We start from the raw sequence: 10,117 nt of genomic DNA, 5'->3' as shown, positions 1-10,117 counted from the left end.
TTATCTGTACTTTATTTGCGTGCTTGTTATTTGAGTTTGATTTGTATTGTTACTGACTGTTATTAGAAAAATGTTTCTACATTCTTAAAAATGCATCTGGCTTTAGTAATGTTCCTGAATAAAGTTCTAACATCATTTAACAGATTTCTTGAAGTGCAAGAGTCATGAACATGAGCAGGAATGTCACACTGCACACAGCCCATGTCTTCATCCATCAGTGCTTGCAGAGCACATCTCTTTTAGTAGGAGCGAAGGAGGATGAAGATGGACAATTAAAAAAAAAGAGAAGCACCCTCCTGATAATGCTGACATTGTCGACAGCATAATCACCTGACCTGCCTTATCTCCTGCTCCCTTAATTACTAATCAGGTAATTATTCATATTCCTGAATCACTATTAAATTTAGGGAATATATCTGTTCTCCGTTTAGTTTAGCCTGTTTCCATTGAAACACAAATTATAAAAAACGTCTTGTGTTTATTGAGAAAGTGACTGACATTTGTGATATTTAAAGAAATTAAGTTTCTTTCTTCTACTGAACACAAAAGAAGATATTTTAATGAATGTTGGTAACCAAACAGTTGATGACAGTCGTTAACATCCATAGTATTTTTTTCCTACTCTAGAAATCAATGGCTACAGTCAACTGTCTGGTTACCAACATTCATTAAAATATTTTCTTTTCTGTTCAGCAGAAGAAAGACACTCATACAGGTTTGGAACCACTTGTATATTCAGTTTCAACAAAAGTGATCTAGAATCAACATCACATTGTAACATTGATCCAACAATTTAACCATTGATTATTTGTGTTAATTTCAGTGTTGAATCAATATCAGAGATGTAGAATCAACACCATAGTGTAACATTGATTCAACAATATTACCATTATTACCATTATTTTTGTTAATTTCAATATTGATTCAAGTCAAGTCAAGTCAAGTCAAGTCAAATTTATTTATATAGCATTTTTAACAATGCAGATTGTTTCAAAGCAGCTTTACAGTGTTAAACAGGAAAATAATGCAGCATAATTTTATTCAACCGTCTAGCCATTCTGGAGAAAACGGTTATGTCATCAGTTCATTTCAATTATCATACAGTGACAGTGTAGGCTTTAGATCAGTAATTAGATCAGTAATTTAGTTATACGGTTAATTTAGTTTAATAATTAGATTTATTTGGATAGTTAGTTGAAAATTTAGAAAAATGTAGTGTCCCCAACTGAGCACGCCAAGCCAGAGGCAACAGTGGCAAGGAATCCAAAACCCCATTAGGTGACCTAATGGAGAAAAAGAAACCTTGGGAGAAACCAGGCTCAGTCGGGGTGCCAGTTCTCCTCTGGCCAATTAACAAACAGCATATGATTATTATTCTGGAAACTTTCCAGGTCAGAGGTCATAATAGATCTGAATATTCGAAGGATCGGAGGCAACCAGCCGGAGACAGGTTTATTGAGGATGACATATCGATTTAAGTATTATTCAATTGTAATATTCGAACAATCGGAATCATCACGCCGGAGACAGGTTTATTGAGGATGCCGTGTCGACGATGCAATTTCAGGGGAGTCTAATTGACACGGTCTCTTTGGACACTTCAGGGTCATGCGTTGGTCTTCTCTGGGCGCAGGTCCACCATCTGATCTGGATACGGCCCGGATCCGGCTGACTGCAGTAAACCTCGGGATAAGTTTAAAACAGAGAGATTATCATTAGCATAGATGCCATTCTTCTGATGATGTAACGAGTACATCAGGTGTTATGGGAAGTGTTCCTGGTTCCGGTTGACCTAGTTAATGCAGCCTAACAATCATTTAATTGAAAAAGTGTTTAATGTACATGCCACAGTAAAGAGATGTGTTTTTAGTCTAGATTTAAACTGACAGAGCGTGTCTGCTTCCCATACAATGTTAGGAAGACTGTTCCAGAGTTTAGGAACTAAATAGGAAAAGGATTGACCGCCTGCAGTTGATTTCGATATTCTCTGCATTATCAACTGGCCAGAATTTTGAGACTGCAGTATACGTGATGGAGTATAATATGTTAAGAGCTCGCTCAAGTATTGGGGAGCTAAACCATTTAGTGTTTTGTAAGTAATAAGCAATATTTTAAAATGTATGCGATGTTTAATAGGCTGCCAGTGCAGTGTTGACAGAACTGGGCTAATATGGTCATACTACCTTGTAAGAACTCGAGCTGCTGCGTTTTGGACCAGCTGGAGTTTATTTATTAAGCGAGCAGGGCAACCACCCAGTAGAGCATTACAATAATCTAACCTTGAGGTCATGAACACATGAACTAACTGTTCAGCATTTTGCATTGAGAGCATGTGCCGTAATTTAGATATTTTTAAGATGGTAGAATTCAGTTTTACAGATGCTAGAAACGTGGCTTTCAAACGAAAAATTGGTATCACCCAGGTTCTTCACTGACGACGAGGACTTGACAGAGCAGCCGTCAAGTGTTAGACAGTATTCTAGGTTACTACTTGTGGAGCTTTTTTGTCCAATAATTAAAAATTCAGTTTTTTTCTGAATTGAGTTGCAGGAAATTACCGGTTATCCAATGTTTTATATCAGCTATGCATTCGGTTAATCTTGTGAATTGGTAAGTTTCTTCAGGACGTGAAGAAATATAGAGCTGAGTATCGTCAGCATAACAATGAAAACTAACGCCATGTTTCCTAATGATATCTCCCAGTGGTAGCATGTACAGGGTGAAGAGCAGCGGTCCTAGCACTGAGCCTTGCGGTACTCCATACTGAACTTGTGATCTGTGTGACATCTCTTCATTTACTGCTACAAACTGATAATGGTCACATAGGTATGATTTAAACCATGACAAAGCAATTCCACTAATACCTACATCATTTTCAAGTCTATTCAAAAGAATGTTGTGGTCGATAGTATCGAATGCTGCGCTAAGATCGAGTAACACTAATAGAGAGATACAGCCACGATCGGATGATAAGAGTAAATCATTTGTAACTCTGATGAGAGCAGTCTCAGTACTACGATATGGTCTAAATCCTGACTGGAAATCCTCACAGATACCATTTCTTTCTAAAAAGGAACATAATTGTGAAGACACTGCCTTTTCAAGTATTTTTGACTGGAAGGGTAGATTTGAGATTGGTCTATAATTGACTAATTCTGTAGGATCAAGTTGCGTTTTTTTAATAAGTGGTTTAATAATAGCCAACTTAAAAGTTTTCGGTACATTTCCTAATGACAAAGATGAATGAACGATTTTAAGGAGAGGATCTATGACCTCTGGTAGCATCTCTTTTAATAGCCTAGTCGGTACTGGGTCAAGCATGCATGTTGTTGACTTTGATGATTTAACGAGTTTAGCCAATTCTTCTTCTCCTATAGCATGATTGAATGATTGTAGTTTTTCCTCAGTGACACTACAATGCTCTGTCTGATGTGATACTGTAGTAGACGGCTGCATGGTTAAAATTATCTTCCTAATATTATCAATCTTACATGTAAAGAAGTTCATAAAGTCATTACTGCCGTGCTGTTTACATTCATCAGAAGTTGAAGCTTTATTTTTGGTTAATTTAGCCACTGTATCGAATAAATACCTAGGGTTGTGTTTGTTTTCTTCCAAGAGAGTTGAGAAATAAGCAGATCTAACAGTTTTTACGGCCTTTCTATATGTGATCATGTGCTCTTTCCACGAATTACGAAAGATCTCTAGTTTTTAGACCGCACCATTTTTCTGGCTGCTGTTTTAAGGGCCCGAGTGTGCTCGTTGTACCACGGCGTTGGACTATTTTCTTTAATCTTCTTTAAGCGCAGGGGAGCAACTGTGTCTAAAGTACTGGAACAGTGAGAGTCAATAGTTTCTGTTGCAACATCGAGTTCTTCAAAGTTATCTGGGATGCTGAGGAGATGATACTGATGAGGAAGATTATTTAAAAGGCAATCTTTAGTGGCGGCAGTGATTGTCCTGCCATTTTTGAAGCGAGGAGGTGGCTTTGCAACCTTAGCTAAATTAAGTATACATGATACTAGGTAATGATCTGAGATGTCATCGCTCTGCTACAGAATTTCAACGGTATCAACATTTATTCCATGTGACAATATTAGGTCTAAAGTATGAATATGGCGATGAGTGGGTCCTGACACGTGTTGCTTAACTCCAATAGAGTTTAGTATGTCTATAAATGCTAATCCCAATACGTCTTTTTCGTTGTCTACATGGATATTAAAATCACCAACAATTAGTACTTTATCTACGGCCAGTACTAACTCTGATAGAAAATCAGCAAATTCTTAGTCTGTATTATGCCCTGGTGGCCTGTATACAGTAGCTAACACAAATGTTAAACAGGTTTTATCATGTACACTACATAACGTTACATAAAGCACCAAAACTTCGAAGGAATTATATTTGAAACTAGACTTCTGAGTAATACTGAAGATATTATTATAAATTACAGCAACCCCTCCCCCTTTACCTTTCAGATGCGGCTCATGTTTATAACAATAATCTTGGGGGGTGGACTCTTTTAAAGTAATGTAGTCAGGTTTTAGCCAGCTTTCTGTCAGACACAGCACATCTAGATTATTATCTGTAATAATATCATTAAAAATAAGCGCTTTTGGGAAAGGGATCGAATATTCAGCAACCCAAGCTTTATCAATTGTTCATCTGTATTATATCTGTTGTTTATTTGTTGGACATCAATTACATTTTTACTGTTGAATGGTTTTGATGTTTTTTTGTATTTACTAATTCGGGGAACAGACACAGTCTCTATATGATAATATCTAGGTGAAAGAGTCTCAATGTGCTGGGATTTATCTGACTCCAGTAACGTGAGACAGCTAGCAGACGGTCGGTTTAGCCATTTTGTCTGCTTCCTGACCTGGGCCCTAGTGAGTCAAGGTTTAGCTCTAAGACTATGTGCCAAATTACTGGAGAGAAGAGCAGAACCACCCCAGGAGGGATGGATGCCATCCTTCTTCAACAGGTCAGGTCTGCCCCAAAAACTTTTCCAATTGTCTATGAACCCTATATTATTTTGCAGACACCAACATCAGTGATGTATACATAGTGTAATGTTGATTCAATAGCATTACCATTACCATTTTTATCTCACCATTGATTCAACATTAAACGTGGGTGCAAACGTGATATTAAACTAACATCAGTTCATTCAATGATTACAATTGATTTGTGGTTGAAATCTCAACATTGCTTCAACATTATCTGAGGGTGCAAAAGTGATGTTAAAAAATATCACTTTGTAATGTTGAATCAATGCTATTACACTCTAAAAAAAAGGTTCTATATGGCACTAAAATGTATTCTTGCCTTGTCATCATAGGGGAACCTTTTTAAGTGCTGTATAGCACCAATTTTGATGCTTCAGTGGTTCTTCAGCGGTTCTTCAGCAGTTCTTCACCGGTTCTTTGACTAAGGTACACAGCTACCATATACAGAACATGTTAAGATATGGTGCTATATAGCGCCAAAAGTGGTTCCCCTATGATTACGACCAAGAACCACTTTTAGTGCCATATAGAACCTTTTTTTTTAAGAGTGTACCATTGATTTATGGTTGAAATCTCAACATTATATCAATATTATCTGAGGGTGCAAAAGTGATGTTGAAAAAATATAACTTATGTTGTAATGTTGAATCAATGATATTACCATTGATTTGTAACTAACCCTTATGTGCTGTTGGGGATGTTTTCATCCACTATGGGGGGTTTTTGAGTCTTAATTTGGCCATAACTTTCGAAGCAGCGAAGTGTGGCTGCATAATCATTTCTAAAAACTTCAAGCCCCTTCGCATGTTGCTTGCTGCTCTTCTCACCATCAAGTGACCAGCAGGATGGCATGCAAGTGTGTAAATCCACTTACCTTGTTTTTGTTTAGTCTGCACTTCTCACCATCAAAAGGCAGCAGGTGAATAAATACACTTACTTTGTTTTTGTTTACGCCATGTAGTTCTGAGAGCTGAGGTGCATATTTTGATTTTCTCAGATACATCAAGGTAAGTTGACGTAAGGTCTCTCTCTTTCTCTCTCTCTCTCTCTCTCTCTCTCTCTCTCTCTCTCACACACACACACGCACGCACACGCACATGCACACACAGACACATACACACGCACACACACAGACATAATAATATGCTGTTATACTCCATATAAAAGTCCATAGAAAACTCCATTGAAAAGCCAGAAACTAAGCTTCTTTTGCACAGTCCTATCAAAAGGGTTAATGTTGCCACCTGTTTATCAACTGTAAAATTTACAAATTTTACCTCTTCCCAACAGGGAAAACCATTAACAATTGTTGGGGTAACAGCTTAGGACCCAGGACCAGTAGTGAAAAATGAAGACCAGGAGTCAGGAGTCAGATTAATTAAAGAAAATTTTACTGAAGAATAGTTAGCAGTTTCATCAGCAGAAGCCAGCTCAAGAGGAGTTTGTAGGCCGCGCTCCCTCTAACAGTCTCCCCGCCTCCGTCTAAGAAGACATATAGTTAACACATGCTGATCTCGTTTGACTCCCTGGAGTGTTATTACTACACCAAGGGCATCTGCCTGCCAGCACGTCTTGACACAGACATCAGAGCAGCACCTCAACAATAGGAATTCAAAAGCACAGCAAAAACACTTCAATCATCCAAATCACTCATTGAATACAGAGAGGATTAAATATAAAGAGGTTATATGTGAATTGATTTAGTAAATGTAGGAAATGGTTATAAATTGATTATCATTAATTCTTATTTTGATATTGAACATAAAATCATTCTTGAAGGATATGTGTCTGATGAAGAGACAAGTGATGTTTGGCTTGACCCTTGACCCTTCACAATCAAAAATGGTGTCTATGGTGTCATGGCGTTGCAATCAAAAAATGTGGTTATAATGGAAGTTAATGGGGCAAAAACAGCCACGAACAGTAAATGAGGGAGACAAATTTTAATCTGATGCTGATCAAAGCCAATGTTGTTTGTAATCTTTGACATGTCCAAGACTGTGATAAAAGGTAAAAGAATCCAGTCCACAATCACTTTTTATATTGAAAATATATTTTTTTCCCCAAATCAGTAACATCATTTATGAATTTGGCAATTAACGAGTTAAAATCCTGATTTTTTTTTTAAACATTTAGTAGTTTTGATCAGGACTGAGGTTGATTAATAGATTTATGCAAAAAAAATTGAAAAAAATATTTATCTGATACATTTTTACCGCAGTTTAATTTAGTGACTGTTTTCATCCATGAAAGGGTAGTGAATTTGAACAATGCACAAGGGTAAAATATCATTATTGCTTCAATATTAACTGAGGGTGCAAGAGTGATGCTAAAGCAACATCACTTTATAACGTTAATTCAGTTAATTCAATGTAACTGGCGTTGACGTATCAACACTGACTCAACATTGTGTGAAATGATTACATGCCATCTGGGAAGTTTATGACATGCCCATCCTGGAAATTGGGGTATCAAAATTATTTCCGAACTTCCCAGTGGTAAACACGACATCAGAGGGCGTTCATGAGCAATTTTTACCTAGGAAACTCGTATTTACGATAATTCCGAGAGCACGAATGGCAGCATTACGCTGCGTTCCTGGCAGGTTTTTGAGCCTGTAAGTTACGACTTCAAACCACGACTCACGACTTTGTAGCATTCCAGGCAAAGTTACGCCAAACTGCCTGAGCAGTAGCTAGATGTAAACAAAGAATGGCAAACCTTACGGGGCTTATGCTCATTTACAATCATTTCTATCGCCAAAGGTGCTTACACCTTGCTTATTTGAGGGAAACGGAGGAGAAAAAATGATGCATAAGGCAAGAGAAGCTGTAATACCTTTTATTTTACGTTATTTGTATATTTGGAAATGTATTTGGTATTCATTTATTCTTGCACTCAATGGCCTGAAAACGTACTCGGTTATTTAATGTAACCTTGGTTCCCTGAGATAAGGGAAGGAGTACTGAGTCGAAGACGCCATGGGAATTCTCCTATTCTCGAATATACTGAAGTAATTTGTAAAATCACGCAGTGCTACTGCCCAGTCAAAACAGTGTTGAGACATCTCGCACGCTATTGGCTGGCCTGTGGGAACTGCATGAACCAATGGCAGAACAGCGTAATCTGAGCAAACCAATGGGCACAAAGCCAGCGAAGCTGAGCACAAGAGCCTGCGAAAGGAGCATATAAATACACCGTAACTGTCAAAAACGTCAGGTTAAATCAACTGAAGCGATGATCACCCGAGTCAGCGCCATAGCACAGCCGTCTACGCAGTACTCGCTTCCCTTATCTCAGGGAACCAAGGTTACGTTAAGTAACCGAGTACGTTCCCTTTCGAACAGTCAGTTCGTACTGCGTCGAAGATGCAATGGGAACCTGTAAAATCCCGCTGTGCTATGATAAGTGCTGTGACATGTACTCCCTCAAGTTTGAACACTTATTAGAAAGGGCTCAAGACTAGAGTTATTGACACATAATTTATATATATAATATATATGTACACATTATATACACTGTATATATATAAGCCTTATACTACTGGGCTCATAGAGGCCGGTAACTAAGGAATGTGTAAGCATTTAAGCATATGAAGGCCCCAAATGCCAACTTATGACGGGGACAAGCTTACAAGGCCGTCAAATATTTGTTTAGCTTAGCATTTTTATATACAGCGAGGACTTGTGCCTGCAGTGCAGGGACATCCAGACTGTAGAATCTGGTAAAAGTAGATGGTGAGGACCAACCTGCCAATCTACAAATGTTACCCATAGAAGCTCCACTAGACCACACCCAGGAGGAGGCCATGCCTCTGGTGGAGTGAGCTTTGACACCTGTGGGGCGTTGGAGGCCCATAGTGTCGTATGCTAACGCTATTGCCTCCACTAGCCATCTGGCTAGGCTTTGTTTGATAACCGGAAGTCCTTTAGTTCGGCCACCAAAACTTACAAAGAGCTGCTCCGACTGTCTAAAGTGGGAGGACCGCTCAATATATGCTCTAAGTGCCCTAACAGGGCTGAGCAGGTGTAACTGTCTCTCATCCTCCGAAGGGGGGAGGGCAGAGTGAGTGATAACCTGTGATTTGAACGGTGTTGAAAGCACTTTAGGTACATAACCATGGTTTGGTTTGAGGATGACTTTAGAATCGCCTGGGCCAATTCTAAACATGATGCGTTCACAGATAACGTTTGAATGTCACCGACACGCTTAACAGATGCCAGTGCTAATAGCAGGGCAGTTTTTAGCGAAAATGGCTTAATTCAGCCGTCTGCAACGGCTCAAAGGGAGGTCTTTTTAGTGCTCTTAGGACCAATGAAAGGTCCCAGGATGGCACCATAGGAGGGCGAGGGGGGTTAAGCCTCCTAGCTCCTTTTAAGAATTTTATGACTATGTCCTATCTGCCCACTGACTGGCCCGCTATCGGTGCATGGGATGCGGCGATAGCTGCTGTGTAGACTTTGAGTGTGGATGGAGTGTGTCCTGCATCCAACATCTCTTGTAGAAATACGAGAATCTGATATCTCGCATGACACTGGGTTATAGTTCCTGACTGAACACCAGTCAGAGAACACTGACCATTTAAGGGCATAGAGACGTCTAGTAGACGGAGCTCTAGCTTCACTGATGTCGCTCAAGACACTCACTGGGAGATTCAAGCCCCCCTTGAGTGGCCAAACATGTAACGCCCACAATTTTGGGGTGGGGGTGCCAGATTGTCCCGTTCGCCTGAGAAAGGAGATCTTTCCTCAGGGGAACTGGCCATGGGGCTGCTGATAGTAACTGAATCAACTCGGGAAACCTGATCTGGGTTCGCCAGAGTGGAGCCACTAGCAGGACTGTGTGCTCGCATTCCCTGATCCTTTTTAAAATCTGGGGAATGAGCGGTACTGGTGGAAAAACATAAAGTAGGCAGCTGGGCCATTCATGGAAAATGGTCGACCTCTGCCCTCCCAAAAACACTCCATATCATTTGAACCGTTTGGGAATGGAGGGCCCATTCCCCCAGGGACACGAGGCCCCTGGAGAGCATGTAGGGTGTGCGTGCTTCATAACAGGCTCGTTTACTACACTGTTGAACCTCTCCAGTCGCCTGAATAGGGGAC

The sequence above is a fragment of the Gobio gobio genome, assembly GCF_949357685.1.
Source record: "Gobio gobio genome assembly, chromosome: 11".
Taxonomy (NCBI): Eukaryota; Metazoa; Chordata; class Actinopteri; order Cypriniformes; family Gobionidae; genus Gobio; species Gobio gobio.
The sequence above is the reverse complement of the archived record's forward strand: the minus strand, read 5'-3'. Positions refer to the sequence as shown.